At 40.4% G+C, this 21420-nt stretch overlaps 1 pseudogene; it reads left to right on the top strand.

Moving 5' to 3' along the window:
* Positions 1-20846: 20846 nt before the first annotated feature.
* LOC138446086 (cAMP-dependent protein kinase inhibitor alpha pseudogene) lies at positions 20847-21167 on the top strand (annotated as a pseudogene).
* Positions 21168-21420: the final 253 nt, after the last annotated feature.

Genomic DNA, 21420 nt, shown 5'->3' on the forward strand with positions numbered 1-21420 from the left:
TTTTAAAAAGATCATTGTTTATAGTGGGAGGAGAAGTACTGTCTCAGTTATGCCATCAGGGCATCCTCATCTCATTTTCCTTATTTGCTTTAATTGTGATTGTGCTTTTCATTGTCAAGCTCCTAGCTAAAACATTCTCTCTACTGTATTTAATATAATGCTTCTGACTATTCAAATTGTGTGGCAGTTTTTTAAATGGCAATGAATTCATTGCATATCTACAAAATAAAACCCATATTTTAAAAATTTTATGTACACCCAATATTTGTAAGAAGGCTAATGCCTGATTCTGATTCACTGATTGGGTTTATGACATTCTAATTTTTCTCACTGTCAAGATAGTTATATTGAGTCTTAGAAACAACACCATAAAAGTCAGAAGGATAATTAAATGTGGTTTTAAGTTCCCCCTACTATCTTGTGTCTTTTGAAGTTTAACATGATCCTTCCTTTTAAATATCAATCCATGTTAGCAAATAAAAATATAATTTAAAAAATGATGTCTCTAAATAAGTCAAATAAGAGTAACCCAGATGTTTATGAATAGTCCATTAGGTACACTTGTAGCAATAAGTTGAATTGATGTGGAAAAAGCCAGTTTTGTGTAAAATCAGAAAGAAACAAAATTAAACTACTGATCCCCAGAGGAGTGATTTCATTATTTGGTAAATCCTGCCAGGCTGTGATAGCCATATTCCCTCCTCTCAGTTCAGCAGCTTGTCGCCCTGGCACAGCAGCCTCCTTGGTGCCACTTGTGAGCATCTGCAGTGTGCTCTGTCATTCTGCTACACTAAAAGTGTGGGCTCCTGTTCTTTCCCATGATCCCATGCACCACACACGGACTTGTGAGCATCACCAATCTTTGACCTTGCCTCCTGAAGACTACTGACTATTGTGTTTCCTTTCCCTTCCTTTCCACCTTTGCAGCCTTTACCAGACTGACCCTTTTTTAGGAGGTTGGGTTTTTTCCACTAAATCAAAAAGGGGGAGAATATGGAAGAGGTGAAGTATGTGAAACTACTAGAAATAGCAAGAATGCAGAATCTAGGCTAGGTAATGTTCTAACGGCCTTACAAATCCTCATTCATTTAATCTTCACTATATCATGAACTTGGTGTATTGTTGTCTTCCTGTGTTTTTCTATCTACATGAGAGATCTGATATTGATCTTGGCTTTACTGGGTTTATGCTTGAAATGATCAGTTTTAAGTCACAAACTTGCACAGAAATGAAAGCTCTCCTGATTTGTCTCATTTAGTTTCACTCCTGCATCCCCTAAACCCTCAAGATTGGCAGATGTGAGAAAGCAAATCTCTCCTAATTTTACTTTCATCTATATATGACAGAAACTTTGAAAATTTTTTTTAAAGGTGCTTAGTAACACCAACTAGCTTAGTAACTCTGGGTAGAAATGCTGTAGTTAGTCTGTGGTTTTTTGTCTCTTTAGCATACCACTGTGACTATCCACCCAAGTGAATGCATAAAAATGGCTTAAAAGAGTTGTTTGAAATATTACATTTTAGCTTCAGTAAAATCTTCTTTTCTAGAGTTCAGTCATTCTCATTTTTAATTGGATGATGCCCAAGGGGGTCCCCAAGGGCTGGTCAGAGAGAGGGCTAAAGGCACGATGGGGCTGCCTGCCCAGTCAACCAATGGAAGGAGAGGTCTGAGGGCATAGATGGCTGGTGAGCGTAAACTGGAGCATATTTTAGTAACACTTGTGTGCAGAAGATGGCATGCAGAAGCTCAAGAGAGCTGAGAGCTTCATGAGTTTTGCAAGCCAGTTATTAAATATAGCCATCATTAAAAATTAAGTTATATAAACTTCCAATTAAATAAATTACATTAAAAAAGAGGTAACAAGACAGAAAGAGACTCACAGACTTAGAAAGTGAAATTATGGATGCAGGAGGTAGGGGGGAGCATGGGGTGGGAAGGATGGTGGGGAGGGATAGTTAGGAAGTTTGGGATGGACATGTACACATTGCTATGTTTGAAATGGATAATCAACAAGGACCTACAGTAGAGCACAGGGAGCTTTGCTCCATGTTATGTGGCAGCCTGGATGGGATGGGGGTTTGGGGGGGAACAGATCCATGTACATATATGGCTAAGTCCCTTCACTGTTCACCTGAAACTGTCACAATATTGCTAGTCAATTGGCTATACAGTCCAAAATTAAAAGTTTTTAAAAAAACACACCAAAAAACAGAAAAAATCCAAAGGTAACAAACTCAAAGTCCACACTTGCCAATTGTTTTGCTCTTCTCTATGCTCTTGTACTTCTTGACATGTATCATATCCGTATGATGTGCTAGTACTGGATGTCTCTTACTAACTCCGAACTCAGAGATGTCACTTTGGTAGCTTGAAATTGTGCAGGGATTTACATGAGAGAGAGCTGATTGTTAAACGTTTACCAGCACAGCACTGCTTGGAGGGAAGCCTGGGTCTGAGAGAACCTGGTTTCTGGGGCAGGCTGAGAAGAGGAAATGAGGAAGGCAGAGATTATACATGAAGCAGCAATTCGAGCAGATTTCAGAATGAAGGCATTCCTGTTCACAGATGTATTGTACTTGCCTTCCATATTTAAAAAATTATTTGGATTAGTCAGCAGTACTTCTAAATGAGAACTTCATGTACAAAATCAGAATTCCAGCCTTCTTAGAAAAATAAAACATACTGGTAGTATATTAATGTCAAACTGAGTCCTTTGGTAACTTGGCAGCCACTGGCTGGAGTGATGGTTACCTTTTAGGAACGTATCTGTCCTCCATGGTTATTTGACCGTCTCAGCCCTGGTGTCATTAGGTTCAGTAGCCAAGGGAATTGAAAGAATGGGGGAGAATGAGATGCAGACAAAGTGACATTAGTTATTTCTAGGACTCAGTTTACAGACAGGGGCATATCCCCCAGTGTTCCTTTTTTTTTTTTTTTTTTTACTTTATTTTACTTTACAATACTGTATTGGTTTTGCCATACACTGACATGAATCCACCATGGGTGTATACAAGCTCCCAATCCTGAATCCCCTTCCCACCTCCCACCCCATATCATCTCTCTAGATCATCCCCATGCACCAGCCCAAAGCATCCTGTATCCTGTATCAAACATAGACTGGCACTTCGTTTCTTACATGATAGTATACATGTTTCAATGCCATTCTCCCAAATCATCCCACCCTTTCCCTCTCCCTCAGAGTTCAAAAGTCCATTCTATACATCTGTGTCTCTTTCACTGTCTCGCATACAGGGTCATCATTACCATCTTTCTAAATTCCATATATATGTGTCAGTATACTGTATTGGTGTTTTTCTTTCTGGCTTACTTCACTCTGTATAATTGGCTCCAGTTTCATCCATCTCATTAGAACTGATTCAAATGTATTCTTTTTAATGGCTGAGTAATACTCCATTGTGTATATGTACCACAGCTTTCTTATCCATTCATCTGCTGATGGACATGTAGGTTGTTTCCATGTCCTGGCTATCATAAACAGTGCTGCAATGAACATTGGGGTACATGTGTCTCTTTCAATTCTGGTTTCCTCAGTGTGTATGCCCAGCAGTGGGATTGCTGGGTCATAAGGCAGCTCTATTTGCAATTTTTTAAGGAATCTCCACACTGTTTTCCATAGTGGCTGTACTAGTTTGCATTCCCACCAACAGTGTAGGAGGGCTCCCTTTTCTCCGCATCCTCTCCAGCATTTATTGCTTGTAGACTTTTGGATCGCAGCCATTCTGACTGATGTGAAATGGTACCTCATTGTGGTCTTGATTTGCATTTCTCTGATAATGAGTGATGTTGAGCATCTTTTCATGTGTTTGTTAGCCATCTGTATGTCTTCTTTGGAGAAATGCCTATTTAGTTCTTTGGCCCATTTTTTGATTGGGTCGTTTATTTTTCTGGAGTTGAGCTGCATAAGTTGCTTGTATATTTTTGAGATTAGTTGTTTGTCAGTTGCTTCATTTGCTATTATTTTCTCCCATTCAGAAGGCTGTCTTTTCACCTTACTTATAGGTTCCTTGGTTGTGCAGAAGCTTTTAATTTTAATTAGACCCCATTTGTTTATTTTTGCTTTTATTTCCAGTATTCTGGGAGGTGGATCATGGAGAATCCTGCTGTGATTTATGTCGGAGAGTGTTTTGCCTATGTTCTCCTCTAAGAGTTTTATAGTTTCTGGTCTTACATTTAGATCTTTAATCCATTTTGAGTTTATTTTTTGTGTGTGGTGTTAGAAAGTGATCTAGTTTCATTCTTTTACAAGTGATTGACCAGTTTTTCCAGCACCACTTGTTAAAGAGATTGTCTTTTCTCCATTGTATATTCTTGCCTCCTTTGTCGAAGATAAGGTGTCCATATGTGTGTGGATTTATCTCTGGGCTTTCTGTTTTGTTCCATTGATCTATATTTCTGTCTTTGTGCCAGTACCATACTGTCTTGATGACTGTGGCTTTGTAGTAGAGCCTGAAGTCAGGCAAGTTGATTCCTCCAGTTCCATTCTTCTTTCTCAAGATTGCTTTGGCTATTCGAGGTTTTTTGTATTTCCATACAAATCTTGAAATTATTTGTTCTAGTTCTGTGAAAAATACCGCTGGTAGCTTGATAGGGATTGCATTGAATCTGTAGATTGCTGTGGGTGGTATACTCATTTTCACTAGATTGATTCTTCAAATCCATGAACATGGTATATTTCTCCATCTATTGGTGTCCTCTTTGATTTCTTTCATCAGTGTTTTATAGTTTTTGATATATAGGTGTTTAGTTTCTTTAGGTAGGTACATTCCTAAGTATTTTATTCTTTTCGTTGCAATGGTGAATGGAATTGTTTCCTTAATTTCTTTTTCTACTTTCTCGTTATTAGTGTATAGGAATGCAAGGGATTTCTGAGTGTTGATTTTATATCCTGCAACTTTACTATATTCATTGATTAGCTCTAGTAATTTTCTGGTGGAGTCTTTAGGGTTTTCTATGTAGAGGATCATGTCATCTGCAAACAGTGAGAGTTTTACTTCTTCTTTTCCAATTTGGATTCCGTTTATTTCTTTTTCTGCTCTGATTGCTGTGGCCAAAACTTCCAGAACTATGTTGAATAGTAGTGGTGAAAGTGGGCACTCTTGTCTTGTTCCTGACTTTAGGGGAAATGCTTTCAATTTTTCACCGTTGAGGATAATGTTTGCTGTGGGTTTGTCATATATAGCTTTTATTATGTTGAGGTATGTTCCTTCTCCCCAGTGTTCCTTTTATAAGAAACTTAAGACTTTCCAGGACTGGCATAGCTTAAGAACCCATGCAGACCTGACATAGAAAGGTCTCTAAACATCAGGATAGGTGTAATCTAGTTCATGACCTAAAGATTCTCTATTTTATTTATGACTCATGCTCTTACTCAGAGTCTGATTATTTGTTTTAATGTTTATTTTCTTTTAGAAAGAATCACAAAATTATTTATATTATCTAGATTTCCAAACCACAGAAGATTATAAGATAAAAATTGACAATAAGAAGAATGCTACTAAAAACAAGGCCTCAAGCATAATTACATGGGACCATTTATTTCAGGGGCAGCAACTCTCTGCATCTCTGTAACTCCTAAAGAAACCATTTAACACAGCTAATCAGTCATTGATGATCAAAATGATGATTTGTGTTAGCTTTTTGTTTATATCACATTCAGTGCATTTAGTTACAAAGGTAAGGAAATGTAAACCATCACAGAAATTCCTGTCTTTTTCTCTAATCCAGAAGTTTGCTTCCCCTCAGTCCTTTTCTGCTCTGTGTAAGGTTCTTTTTGCTTCTCTCTTCACCTGGCTAATTTCTGTTTATTTTCCAGATTATAACTTAGCATTACTTTCTCAAGGAGGTCCTACCTGATTTTCTGGTCAATATTAGGTCCCTCTGTTATAGATCCTACTTCACTGTACCCTGGACACTTATTTCCTTTATGGCTTATTCAATCATAGTTATAGCAATTTCCATCTGTATTTTTCTTTGTTTAGTGTTTATCAGCATCACTAGACTCTGATTCCATGAATGTATTAGCCATATTTATATTATTCGTTGCCATGTTGCCTAGTGTTCATCATGGGTGTACAGTAAATAATTTTTTGAATAGATAATGGTCAGTCTAAAAACAAATCTTAAAATGCTACCATATATCTACAAAACTTTGGTTTTAATAAAAACATGGTGTGTGACTAAATTCCCACATATATTTTTCTCTCTTCTTGGTAGATCATATCACGGTCGGCCTGATAAATATTTGCTGAATGAATAATGCTAAACAACAAGACATTTCACTTTGGTCCTTTTTCCTTAGAGGCAGTGGTCCTCAGCACTTGAGACTTGAGAGTAACTGCACATTTATACATTTTAACTACAAATGCAAGCAAGCAGTTTCTTTGGAAATACTGGAAGATTCTAAATCTTGTCAAATGTGACAATGTCGCAGATGGAAGAAAATGTGAGAGTATGTGCTTATTCATTAGCCACTTAAAACCCCCAAGTGTTCTCCATTTTACTCTTTTAGATCATAAACACTTTGCAGACTCATAAGAATGTCTGTCTCTCCAAGTGATTCCAAAAATGGGGAAGCTGGCCTTTCCTACGACTGATGATAGGCATATGTGGTAGCCGAAGACAAAAGTGTGTTAGTCAGGAGGGAAAACAAAGGTTCTGTTTTAATGCAGTGGAAAATTAGGAATCCTAAACAACGTGCTCATCAATCAAAACACTGGAAATTGTGCAAAAAGGAGCTTTCTAGTTAACAGTGTTTTCACCTGGGGCTCATTAGTGGTTCTAAAAATGGTTCTTTCTCTAGTTTCTAACTAATGCATGGCTGGGAGTCAGGCCAGGTGTTCCTTCCACTGATTTCCACTCTGAGAAGCTTTATCTGAAAACCCATCCCCTTCACACCACGCAGGTGGAATCTGTTCACTGGTTCCATTAAATTAGGTCCATCTCCACCACTGCACACACCAAGGCAAGTAGTTGCTTTCAGACCCAAAAGCTAAGAACCCTAAATTCTTTTGCTTGTCTTTCATTCATGAGAATTTGAGCTCCTTAAATTCAGAAGTCTGTTTTAGATTGTATTGTTCTATTGAAGGAATTAAATTAGACAATTCTCATAGTCATGTGTTGGGCAATTAAAGTATCAGGCTAATAATTTTTAATTAACAATGTTCAGTTTACAGCCTTTCCCATGTTTCAATGAGAGGACCTGCAACTGCGCTTGGAGGAGGAACTGCCCCCAGATCAGTTTGGCTTCTTCTATCAAACTTTCTCCATAGTTTTCCCAAGCAAGAATAAACTTCCATTCTTCCTAGATTTGGCCTTGATGAGAAATGCCTTGACATTTAATCATATAAGACCTAGCTTTGAAATCGTTGGTGGTAATGTTGTTTAGTCGCTAAGTCACGTCCAACTGTTTGTGACCCCATGGACTGTAGCCCACCAAGTGTTAGAGACTTTCTTTTCAGATCATGGGGCAGCGCTGGCAACTGAGAATATAAAACTTCACACCAGACTGACCGTAACTTGTTCCAGGGGTGATTTGCCGGGGTTTCCTTACATGCCAAATATATGTGAATACTTCAGGCTCAAGTGCTTTGATGAGCGATTAAGAAAATAACACAGTTTTAATGGCTTGTGAAAATGGAGAACAAGTAGTAAGCTATCATAAGGGGAAGACAACTTATGACTCCAGTGTAATGAGGGAGTCAGAGAAAGGTCGACTGAAAGTTGAAGGTAAGCCATGGCAGAATGAGTACGGTTCTGAAAGTGAGTCACAGTCAAGTTGGAGAGGGGACCGTAAATTTCACCTATGGTCTTCCAAATTGGATCAAAAGAATTGAATTAATGAGACAGTGAACTGTGTCCTGTGTACTAAGAGGAGGACATGGCCTCTCATGGGCCCCCGTAAAAAAGTGTAAAGACTGTTTTCACAATCGCTGAATGTACAACTATCAATATTAGACTGACCACATCCTGATGCACGTGGGGAGGAAATGTATTTGGCGTCAACAGTAATTTGGGACATTTAGTATCCTCAAGCTAGGGTGGATTTGTATGTTTTTCTTTTTTAGAGAGCAATACAATTTTTCACTCGAAAATAGCATATGACACCTTTTGACAATGGCTCCTTTTCATTGAGCAGACAGTATCTAATTTATGGTAACAAGAACCAACTCCTAAGTGTGTTCGTTTTTCTTGCACTATAGCATCCAGAGAGGAAGATGGACGGTTTTTCCCAAGTGTGAACTGTTCTGGAGTACTGATTTATGTGGCTGCCATAGTGGATGGGGCTTCCCAGGTGGCGTTAGTGATAATGAACTCGCCTGCCAAGGTAGGAGATGTAAGAGACATGGGTTCGATCCTTGAGATGGGAAGATCCCCTGGAGAAGGGCATGGCAACCCACTCCAGTATTCTTGCCTGGAGAATTCCATAAACAGAGGAGCCTGGCGGGCTACAGTCCATGGAGTTGCACAGAGTCAGACATGACTGAAGCGACTTAGGATGCACCCAGTGGATGAGGCAGAACTAAGAGGGACTCTGCCTAGCTGGGCACTGTGTTCACCATCAGAACACAGAATGGTTCCATATCCCAGTTCTCTTATGCTCAGGGTGGATGTGTTTCAGAGTGACCCAAATGCCTTGGTCTTTTGAGAAATAACTCAAGGTATACCTCCTGTCTTGTCTTAGGGACTGAAATTGTAAATACACATCACATATCTACCTGCCCTTCTATCAGCTTCCTTTAAGAAAGGAGGGAGGTGGGAGAAAATATACCTCCTCTTTTCCAAAACAGAGAGTGTGGTTGTTTGTGTTTGGAATTTTAGGTCACTCTAGGGGCAATATTAGAGATCATTTGCTTTCCCTGACCAACTAAGACTGCCCAGAATATGGTGTATATCAAAGTGAAAGTCATTCAGTCGTGTCCAGCTCTTTGTGACCCCATGGACTATACAGTCCATGGAATTCTCCAGGCCAGAATACTGGAGAGGGTAGCCTTTCCCCCTCCAGGGGATCTTCCCAACCCAAGAATTGAACTCAGGTCTCCTGCATTGCAGGCAGATTCTTGACCAGCTGAACCACAAGGGAAGCCCATGGTATATATAGATAGTCACAAATAACCATCATCAACAAATAATTTCGTTAAACTTGTAAAAAGACTTTTCTCTCACATCCCTTTTAAAGGGTCAAATAATCCTGAAGGAGTAGCTAGCTATCCCCAAGTGCTTTTTGGATGGATGGGATGAGAATGGCAGAAATCACTCATCTAAGAATACTTTAAAATATCATTACATCACTTTATTCTCACAGTTCTGTCCTGAATCACTTCCTGGTGGTTCAGCATTACAAAAAACCCCAACTCTTTCAAGCTACCGAGAAGGTGTCATAGTTATGGTGTAGCACCTATAGTTAAATTTATAGAGGCTCCACAAGTTGAAAGTAGAAATGAATCTAACAAGGCTTATAAAGTCTAGTGGTATTTGGGTCCAATGTACAGTCTATAATACATTAAGAAGATAAACACTGGGTTTAATTTTTCATTTCAGAAGTTAGTTGAGCTGTTTCTCTTATTCCTATCAGCCTTTGGTAAAAATATACATATTCAGTCAAACTAAAATATGGATGATTTATGCATTTCAGCAGGTACTCATTTGAGAAGGAAATTGCACCAGGTCCTAGTTCATACTTGTATGTGGCTGTCACAAAATTAGCTTACTGACTGCCTTTTCAAGAATTTATAGATATGTAACACCAGTGTTTGCTTTCCTTTTAATGATATCAGTGAAACTAAGACCTCCTATTTTCCTGGTTTGCTAATCTATTAAGTTGTACCAGAGGCCCAGTGTCAGGAAGCCAAAGTCTCAAATGAGAACTAAACACAATAAACTCCCTATTTTGGGGCTTGTGGCAGACAGAGGCAAGTGCACAGACTCAAACTAGGTCTTGAAGCTGAATCTCTGCCATGGGAAGCTGTAAGTGTTCCTGATAAACCCATGTCCAAGGAGATGAAGGGAAGGAGGGAGAGAAAGATAAGAAGAAAGGAAGGTAAAAAGGACAAATGAATAAATCCAGATCTAATAGGGGTTTGCACTAATTAGGGTTTCTTTTAGTATTTGTTTAAAAAACAGGATTTAGGAATTAGATGATATTGCTCACCTCTCACCTAGCATTCTCTGTGTAATATTGTTTTGGCCTTCTTCTCTTAGGGCTACTTATATCTCCAGGGTATGAATTCTTTTTGTAGGTCACCTTCTATCCCTCACTGTATTCCTTTTTCTGAGTGGAGGCTGCGTGGGCGCAAGAAGGCCAAGAGGAGCTACTCCACATTCAAGGTCAGGACCAGGGGCTGTGAGGAGATACCCCTCATCCAAGGTAAGGAGCAGAGGCTGAGCTTTGCTGGAGCAGCCGTGAAGAGATACCCTACGTTCAAGGTAAAAGAAACCCAAGTAAGACGGTAGGTGTTGTGAGAGGCATCAGAGGGCAGACACACAAACCATAATCACAGAAAACTAGTCAATCTAATCACAAGGACCACAACCTTGTCTAACTCAACGAAACTAAGCCATGCCCGTGGGGCCACCCAAGATGGGTGGGTCATGGTGGAGAGGTCTGACAGAATGTGGTCCACTGGAGAAGGGAATGGCAAACCACATCAGTATTCTTGCCTTGAGAACCCCGTGAACACTATGAAAAGGCAAAATGAGAGGATTCTGAAAGGGGAACTGCCCAGGTCAGTGGGTGCCCAATATGCTACTGGAGATCAGTAGAGAAATAACTCCAGAAAGAATGAAGGGATGAAGCCAAAGCAAAAACAATACCCAGTTGTGGATGTGACTGGTGATAGAAGCAAGGTCTGATGCTGTAAAGAGCAATATTGCATAGGAACCTGGAATGTCAGGTCCATGAATCAAGGCAAATTGGAAGCAGTCAAACAGGAGATGGCAAGAGTGAACGTTGACATTCTAGGAGTCAGCAAACTAAAATGGACTGGAATAGGTGAATTTAACTCAGATGACCATTATATCTACTACTGTGGGCAGGAATCCCTCAGAAGAAATGGAGTAGCCATCATGGTCAACAAAAGAGTCTGAAATGCACTACTTGGATGCAGTCTCAAAAACATCGGAATAATCTCTGTTCATTTCCAAGGCAAACCATTCAATATCACAGTAATCAGTCTCTGCTCCGACCAGTAATGCTGAAGAAGTTGAAGTTGAACAGTTCTATGAAGACCTACAAGACCTTTTAGAACTAACACCCCAAAAAGATGCTCTTTTCATTATAGGGGACTGGAATGCAAAAGTAGGAAGTCAAGACACACCTGGAGTAACAGGCAAATTTGGCCTTGGAATGCGAAATGAAGCAGGGCAAAGGCTAATAGAGTTTTGCCAAGAGAACACACTGGTCATAGCAAACACCCTCTTCCAACAACACAAGAGAACACTCTACGCATGGACAGCACCAGATGGTCAACACCAAAATCAGATTGATTATATTCTTTGCAGCCAAAGATAGAGAAGCTCTATACAATCAGCAAAAACAAGACAAGGAGCTGACTGTGGCTCAGATCATGAACTCCTTATTGGCAAATTCAGTCTTAAATTGAAGAAAGTAGGGAAAACCGCATGACCATTCAGGTATGACCTAAATCAAATTCCTTATGATTATACAGTGGAAGTGAGAAATAGATTTAAGGGACTAGATCTGATAGACAAAGTGCCTGAGGAACTATGGACAAAGGTTTGTGACATTGTACAGGAGACAGGGATCAAGACCATCCCCGTGGAAAAGAAATGCAAAAAAGCAAAATGGCTGTCTGGGGAGGGCTTACAAATATCTGTGAAAAGAAGAGAAGTGAAAAGTAAAGGAGAAAAGGAAAGGTATCAGCATCTGAATGCAGAGGTCCAAAGAATAGCAAGGAGAGATAAGAAAGCCTTCCTCTGTGTTTAATGCAAAGAAATAGAGGAGAAAAACAGAATGGGAAAGACTAGAGATCTCTTCAAGAAAATTAGAGATACCATGGGAACATGTCATGCAAAGATGGGCTTGATAAAGGACAGAAATGGTATGGACCTAACAGAAGCAAAAGATATTAAGAAGAGGTGGCAAGAATACACAGAAGAACTGTACAAAAAAGATCTTCAAAACCAAGATAATCACGATGGTGTGATCACTCACCTAGAGCTGGAATGTGAGGTCAAGTGGGCCTTAGAAAGCATCACTATGAACACAGCTAGTGGAGGTGATGGAATTCCAGTTGAGCTGTTTTAAATCCTGAAAGATGATGCTGTGAAAGTCCTGCACTCAATATGCCAGCAAATTTGGAACACTCAGCAGTGGCCACAGGACTGGAAAAGGTCAGTTTTCATTCCAGTCCCAAAGAAAGGCAATGCCAAAGAATGTTCAAACTACCACACAATTGCACTCATCTCACACACTGATAAAGTAATGCTCAAAATTCTCCAAGCCAGGCTTCAGCAATACATGAACTGTGAACTTCCAGATGTTCATGCTGGTTTTAGAAAAGGCAGAGAAACGTGAAATCAAATTGCCAACATTCACTGGATCATGGAAAAAGCAAGACAGTTCCAGAAAAACATCTATTTCTGCTTTAGGAATCTGTATGCAGGTCAGGAAGCAACAGTTAGAACTGGACATGGAACAACAGACTGGTTCCAAATAGGAAAAGGAGTATGTCAAGGCTGTATATTGTCACCCTGTTTATCTAACTTATATGCAGAGTACATCATGAGAAAGGCTGGACTGGAAGAAACATAAGCTGGAATCAAGATTGCCAGGAGAAATATCAATAACCTCAGATATGCAGATGACACCCCTCTTATGGCAGAAAGTGAAGAGGAACTAAAAAGCCTCCTGATGAAAGTGAAAGAGGAGAGCGAAAAACTTGGCTTAAAGCTCAATATTCAGAAAATGAAGATCATGGCATCTGGTCCCATCACTTCCTGGGAAATAGATGGGGAAACCGTGGAAACAGTGGCAGACTTTATTTTGGGGAGCTCCAAAATCACTGCAGATGGTGACTGCAGCCATGAAATTAAAAGACGCTTACTCCTTGGAAGAAAAGTTATGACCAACCTAGATAGTATATTCAAAAGCAGAGACATTACTTTGCCGACTAAGGTCCGCCTAGTCAAGGCTATGGTTTTTCCAGTGGTCATGTATGATGTAAGAGTTGGACTGTGAAGAAGGCTGAGCACTGAAGAACTGATGCTTTTGAACTGTGGTGTTGGAGAAGACTCTTGAGAGTCCCTTGGACTGCAAGGAGATCCAACCAGTCCATTCTGAAGGAGATAAACCCTGGAATTTCTTGGAAGGAATGATGCTAAAGCTGAAACTCCAGTACTTTGGCCACCTCATGCCAAGAGTTGACTTGTTGGAAAAGACTCTGATGCTGGGAGGGATTGGGGGCAGGAGGAAAAGGGGACGACCGAGGATGAGATGGCTGGATGGCATCACTGACTCGATGGACATGAGTCTGAGTGAACTCCGGGAGATGGTGATGGACAGGGAGACCTGGCGTGCTGCGATTCATGGGGTCACAAAGAGTCGGACATGACTGAGTGACTGAACCAAACTGAACTGAAAGCCTTTGACTGTGTGGATCATAATCAACTGTGGAAAATTCTGAAAGAGATGGGAATACCAGAGCACCTGACCTGCCTCTTAAGAAATCTGTATGCAGGTCAGGAAGCAACAGTTAGAACTGGACATGGAACAACAAACTGGTTGCAAATAGGAAAAGGAGTATGTGAAAGCTGTACATTGTTACCCTGCTTATTTAACTTCTATGCAGAGTACATCATGAGAAATGCTGGACTGGAAGAAGCACAAGCTGGAATCAAAATTGCCGGAAGAAATATCAACCTCAGATATGCAGATGACACCACCCTTATGGCAGAAAGTGAAGATGAACTCAAAAGTGTCTTGATGAAAGTGAAAGAGGAGAGAGAAAAAGTTGGCTTAAAGCTCAACATTCAGAAAACGAAGATCATGGCATCTGGTCCCATCACTTCATGGCAAATAGATGGGGAAACAGTGGAAACAGTGTCAGACTTTATTTTTTGGGCTCCAAAATCACTGTGGATGGTGATTGCAGCCATGAAATTGAAAGACACTTACTCCTTGGAAGGAAAGTTATGACCAACCTAGATAGCATATTGAAAAGCAGAGACATTACTTTACCAACAAAGGTCTGTCTAGTCAAGGCTATGGTTTTTCCAGTGGTCATGTATGGATGTGATAGTTGGACTGTGAAGAAAGCTGAGCACCAAAGAATTGATGCTTTTGAACTGTGGTGTTGGAGAAGACTCTTGAGAGTCCCTTGGACTGCAAGGAGATCCAGCCTGTCCATTCGAAAGGAGATCAGTCCTGGGTGTTCTTTGGAAGGACTGATGCTAAAGCTGAAACTCCAATACTTTGGCCACCTGATGCAAAGAGTTGACTCATTGGAAAAGACTCTGATGCTGGGAGGGATTGGGAACAGGAGGAGAAGATGACGACAGAGAATGAGATGGCTGGATGGCATTAGCGACTCGACGGACATGAGTTTGGGTGAGCTCCGGGAGTTGGTGATGGACAGGGAGGCCTGGCGTGCTGCGGTTCATGGGGTTGCAAAGAGTCGGACACGACTGAGCAACTGAACTGAACTGAACTGAATTCTCCTTTTATGACTTTCTAAATGTTTTTGTCATCCTTTTCTGTCTTCTTCATTCTCTCTACAAAGAGTAAAGATATCCTTGTGAATTTAGCATGTGAACAAACTCTAATCGTGGCATGCATTTTTGTTGTGGATTTTTGTAAAATTTGTTTTCACATGCTTTTAATTTAATATAAAGTGGCAGGATAACAGCTTATTTGGAATATTATATTTAATCATCAAGACAACAGCTTATTTGGTTATTATATTTAATCATCAAGAATTAGGAATTTCTGTGAAAAACTCTCAAGAAGGGGAAGGTCCTAAAAAGTTCTTGTGGGAACCTAGATTACAATGTAATTTTTTTACAAAATTGGTCTCATCTTTTTCAAAGTAGGTTGGTCAGAAGATGCAACGTTCAGGTATCATGGCCACTAAAAGGAGACTGTTTGCCATGGTCTTAAGTGTTTTCAACCCATTCCATAAAATATTTAGGGGTCTGATACATCCCAAGAAATTAAGAATTCATTTTGGGTCAGTTTTTGAATTTATTCCACTCTTTTTTATCAGTCTTATGTGAAAAGCAAATCAATACTGATGAAGACCTATCTTTTTGTAGTCTTAATTTCCTATGTGATTTCCATTTTGTTGCAGTAGTTATGTAGAAATATGTTTAGTTTCTCAATTAAAAACATTTAACCTATTATTTTATTCCTAATATAATTTTACTGGATTATAAGAAAGGGAGAAAATTACATGACTTAGTATTTAGGATTTTTTAGGCTGAAATTTAGAGTTCATTATGCAGCTAATGCATGGTTTGTTTTTGTAAATATTCCATATGTATTCTACATTTGGTATTGAGTTTTACCTGTTACTAACAGCTTGAGTTTCTTAATTGTATTGCTCATATCTTTGGCATCTCTGCTTAACTTTTGTTCACTTGATCTATTAGTTTCTGAGAGCCATGCAATTTTGGATGGAAAGGGATTGGATTGACTGTCCAAGGGCAGCTATTCAATCAGTACCATTACCACTTTCATTCGCTGCACACACAGGGCCTTTGAACTTCCCTGGTATCAAAGGACACTAGTATGGGCGAGTGGGGGCTGTTTCACTCATTTATAGGGAATGGATTGCAAGGATTGTACCAAACCTTGGAGTGAAGAAGGACCAAATGAAATTATTTCCTGCAGCTTCTCCTTTCACTACCACGCTAAGCTCCCTTCTGCCCCAGATTGCCATGGGAGGCTCCCATACACATCTGTTTAAGACAACCTGCAGGTTCAACAGGAGGTTACCATGCTCTTTTTTCTTGTGGTTGTTTCTGATATTTCTAGTCCTGGAATCCATGTTTCTCCTTGGCTTTGATAATTTCTCCAGGCTTGATTTTGGGAAGGAGCTAGCAATGTCTTTACCATCTTGACAGTAACAAGAAGATGTAAAAGAATTTCTAACTTGTACTTCGGAGGTACAAGTTCTTTTTACATGCTACTTGACCTCATTTACTGAGAGAGTATCTTCGCATTTAGTGGCTAAGGAAAATACTAGGAATGCCCTCAGTGTTCTTATTGAATCTTCAGAATTCCACAGTAGCTAGATAATGATTGTTGAAATTCGTATGCTGTAATTTGCAGCCATGAAATTAAAAGATGCTTGCCCCTTGGAAGAAAAGCTATGACAAACTTATGCCAAGGCTATGACAGCATATTAAAAAGCAGAGACATTACTTTGCCAAGGTCTGTCTAGTCAAAGCTATGGTTTTTCCAGTAGTCACGTATAGATGTGAGAGTTGGACCAAAAAGAAAGCTGAATGCTGAAGAATTGATGCTTTTGAACTGTGGTGTTGGAGAAGATTCTTGAGAGTTCCTTGGACTGCAAGGAGATCCAACCAGTCAATCCTAAAGGAAATCAGTCTTGAATATTCACTGGAAGGATTGATGCTGAAGCTCCAATTCTTTGGCCACCTGATCCAAAGAACTGAGTTATTGGAAAAGACCCATGCTGGGAAAGATTGAAGGCAGGAGGAGAAGGGGATGACAGAAGATGAGATGGTTGTATGGTATCACTGACTTGATGGACATGAGCAAGCTTCAAGAGCTGGTGATGGACAGGGAAGCCTGGCGTGCTGCAGTCTATGGGGTCACCAAGGGTCAGACAACTGAGCGATTGAACTGACTGAATTTGACATTTGGATAAATAGTATGTAATTAGGCTGATGAAAATTATATTAATTTTTATACTTATTATTACATATTTTGTATTGCCTAATTATTCAAATCATTTGTGAGTATTACTTAATTAGCAAGAAAAAACATACTCAAATCTGTGATGTGTATAAGCAATCCCTGCTTTGTCTGAGACTGTGAAAATGACTGTCTGAGCTAAAACTATACAAAACAGTGTTAATAACCAGTGGGGGAAAAATTATGGGGTTTTTTTGTGACCTTTAAGTTGTTTTTTAAATCAAATATGAAAAACTCTCTGTTAGTTTTAAATGTATAGGGAAGTAAAAATAGAGTAAAACTAAAATTTCTTTAGTACACTGTAATTTAAAGCATTTGAAACATTGAAAATTAAAGTTACATCTTTGCAAATAATGCTTTCCGCTTTCTTGTCATATAACTTACCATACTGAGTGAGCATTCTTCCTATGCTATGGTGAATCAATACTTAGAAAGTTGTTTGGATCGACTTATGACATTTTATCTTTGTACTTTCAGTGTTGTGAAATATCTCTGGAAGTCCTTTTAACATGAAGATTTTTAATGGCATCATGGTTCTTCTGGGATATCTTCATCCTTTTCATCACAACTTTCCTTGTGTATGTCAGTAACTCCATCTTCACCGTGTTCTTCCAGCTGCATATCTAGAGTCTCAAACAGCAGCAGCATCAACATTTCCATGACAGCTATTTCTTCCATAACTCCATTTACATTCAATTCACACTTCCACTCTAGCATTGTCACTTCTTGATTTTTTTGGTTTCACTTTCATGTTTGTTAGTCAGTTCCCTCTTCTGATTATCCACTTCTGTAATATCGTATAGGACTGTCACTAGGAGACAAGGAGACAACCCAAATGCATGTTTGCTACCTGTGCATGAACTTTATAACTGGTACAGTGACTGATCACCAAGAAATGTGATTGAACATTGATTACTGTGTGCATCTGTTACTTCAGCAATAGTTTATGGACTAAAGTGGTAGCAGCAAAGTTTGTACTTCATGCAATTTACTCACAGTTAATACTACATGGTAACTGAAAGTTGAGTCATGTTGTTGGAGGACTGTTGATACTTGGCTAAATCATGATAACTGAAATTCATGCATTTTGGAACAAATGCAAAGAAAGGACTGCCTGTTTACGTTTTACATTAAAGCCAGTCATTTGACAACTGGATGAATGTGGTGACTGTGAAGATACATCACTCACATCTGGGCTGGGGAAGTGCCTGATGGATGGCTCCAGGTGCTAAGCTTTGAACCTGCCACCATGTCCCTACCAGTGCCATACTTCCCGTAAGCTGCTCTTATCCAGTGACTGAATGTGGCTCAGAGAGAAATGTCCATTCCTACCAGATGGTGACTTTGGCTCAAGGGCTCCCCATTGGCTTAGCTGAACCTTTCAGAACTGCTCTGCAGTCTGTGGCTCTTCTCACCCAACCCTTCTTCCTTCCTTCTCTCCTTTCTCCTTCACAGGGGACACACCTGCTTTGTCATCCAAACTCTCCTGACCTCCTTCAGCTGTTTCCCTTGCAGATGTTTCCTTCAATAAACCTCTTGCACATCTAATCTCATTTTGGCATCAGCTCCTCAGGGGCCCTAAACTAATAGAATTAGTCCTGAGAGTGGCCTATTAAAACAAGGGTCATATGGAGATTTGGGTCTATCAGTACACAACAGTGAAGACAATGCCACTGTGAGTGGTGTGTAGGGTACGGATAGTCCCTTGCTTCAGATTTCACAGTTGGAGAGATGGACAGAAGTCCAGATGAAATAGAATGTTTACAGATGTGATACTTTGGGTATTTTTGAGCATATCTACAAAGACAGCAGAGTTAGCTAGTTACTGCTAAGTTGTTATAGGTGCCCCTCTGTGGGCGGATGAGAAATGAAGGACCATTAACAAGCAAGTCTTAAGAAAGGTCCTTCTTTCCTGTGCTTGAAGAGCAAAGGCCACTGAGCAGCAAAATGATCTAATAAAGTCAAAGAAGACTAGAGCTGTTTGAACACTCTGCTAAACCAGTCTGCCATGTTAAGGGGAGTGCTGGTTAAGAAAACCTGGTACCCTGATGGGAGTTCCCTGATGGCCTTGTGGTTAGGATTCAGCACTTAAAGTTGGGAAGCCTGGGCTCCATCCCTGGTTGGGGAACCATCCCATATGCCACGCAGCATGGCCAAAATACAAAAGTAAATAAATAAATACAAATTAAGGGAAAAAACAGTTTTTAAATAAACATCTTAAAAAACTAAAGAAAGAAAACATGATACCCTGAAACATAGGTTGGGGACATCTAAGAGGTTGCCCCTGAGGATTTTGGCTCTGCTGAACCACTGTGTAATTGCAGAGTTTGTGGTAGTGGTCCACCCACCCCTGGGAGAAGCTGGCACTCCCAGGGCTGGAAATATGGCAGAGGCCACTCCCCAGAGGCAATGGGTGCCCCCCAGGAGGTGCCTCACCTGCTGTTCGGCTGCAAGGCTGATAACTTGCAGTTGTTGACCAGATGGTATTGTCTATCTGGTAGGAAAGCCAGAAAATAATGACAGTGCTGGAAACTGTGGAAGACGAAAGAAGGACATGTAGTCCAGTCTAGAGCAAAGGAGGGGCAGAGAGGGTACTGAGACTGCTCAGAAATGGTCAGGCATAGATGGGGGGTGTGAACCTTGGTGCAAGGGAAGGCTTGACATGAGAGAGAAGGGGAGGGAGAAGAGGAGTTCTAGCAGAAGTTGTGGCGTGAGCAGGGGAGGGAGGCCTTGGGAAACGGCACATCCAGGGGCTGAAACCAGTTCAGTAAAGCTGAAGAGTACAGAGACACAGAGGACCACTGAGAGATGAGAAAGAGATCATGACAAGTGCCTGGGACACTTTGATAACAGGTGCAGCTTTTGTGATGAAGGTAAGTAAGCCTAAGGGGATTTCAGCTGGGAATGAGGGTAACTTACGTGATTATACTTGCATATATGAAAGATTACTCTGGTGGCCATGTTGGAGGTGGACTGGAGGGATGATAGATTTGAGATGGGGGGTATAGGAAGAGGCTGGGAGCAGGGAGGGGCCTTAGGAGGTCATTCCAGGGATCCATGTGAGGAAATATTGGGAGTCTGGATAGAGACAGGGGCAGGGAGAAGGAGGTAAGATGCATTTCAAAAAGACTTCGGAATAGGACTCAATCGCTAGATGTGGTGTGAAGAAAGAGGTGGTAGAATAGTCCTCAGGGCCGCATCACGGGTGACTAGATGGAAGGCTGAAGGTGACATATTCCCTCATGTCATCAAAAAAAGGGGAGCAGGTTTTGGAGGACACTGAGAGTTTAGCTTTTGGACATGTTGAGTTTGAACTGCTAGTGAGAAAAATCAATGGAAATATCTAGGAGACAAATGAATTCATATGGATTTTCCCATTCAGTTAAAGATGTGGGATATGTGTGTGTGTGTGTGTGTGTGTGTATGTATATGCACATATTCATCCTCATTTATGTTATACATATGCAGTATTTATGTGGCTCATATATATATAATCAATATATAACATGTGTGAGCCTATATAAATATGTATGTATATATATATATATATATATATATATATATATATATATATATATATATCTAAAACATAAATATAGGAGAGCGGCTGCAGCAGCTGGCAGGTGGGTTGGGGGCCGGCCGAGCTGACCAAGCAGCGCCCGGCGCGGCAGCACTGCAGCCCGGGGCAGCGGACGCCTGGGACGTGCGCTGCCTCGATCGCGCCCGAGAAGATATGAATCAACTCACCAGCTGAGTCAGAGGGAAGCAGAGAGGATGGAGGAAAATTTGAAGAGAGTGGGTAAAGCTTCTAAGAAAATGGTCCTTAAGAAGAATTAGGAAGAACTTACTGTTTTCTGAGTTTCTGGGAAGGCCTGGTATCTCCAAAGGAACAGTTTCTGGTAGAAGTCTGGAGGTCTGATTCAAGAAAAAGTAATCCAGGATAGCCAATGAATTGAGGACAAGAAGGTTTCCAATCAGCCCCTGCTATGTGGATATTTGTTAGCAATGACTGATGTGGAAACTACATATGCAGATTTTATTGCTTCAGGAAGAACAGGTAAAAGAAATGCAATACATGATATCCTGGTTTCCTCTGCAAGTGGCAACAGCAATGAATTAGCCTTGAAATTAGCAGGTCTTGATATCAACAAGACAGAAGGGGAAGAAGATGCACAGCGAAATTCAACAGAACGAAGTGGGGAAGCCCAGGGAGAAGCTGCAAAATCTGAAAGTTAACACTCCACTTTGACCTTCTTCAACACCTGACGATGTCTCCAGTCTCCAGACCTGGCTGGAATGCATTTATTTGCAAGAGTGAAAAGGGGAAGAAGAAAATGGCTGTACTGCTTTGCAGGAACCTGCTTGTTATGTTAAAAGTGGGGGCAGAGGCTGTGGCTGCAGACAGACTTTACCTCTGGCATTAGCAATGGTTGAAATCATGTGGCTTGTGTTTGGATGTCATTTTTGTACGGATCCTTTCACTTGACCATATGATGAAATGCTCG

The sequence above is a fragment of the Ovis canadensis genome, chromosome 9 (assembly GCF_042477335.2).
Source record: "Ovis canadensis isolate MfBH-ARS-UI-01 breed Bighorn chromosome 9, ARS-UI_OviCan_v2, whole genome shotgun sequence".
In the NCBI taxonomy this organism is placed as follows: domain Eukaryota; kingdom Metazoa; phylum Chordata; class Mammalia; order Artiodactyla; family Bovidae; genus Ovis; species Ovis canadensis.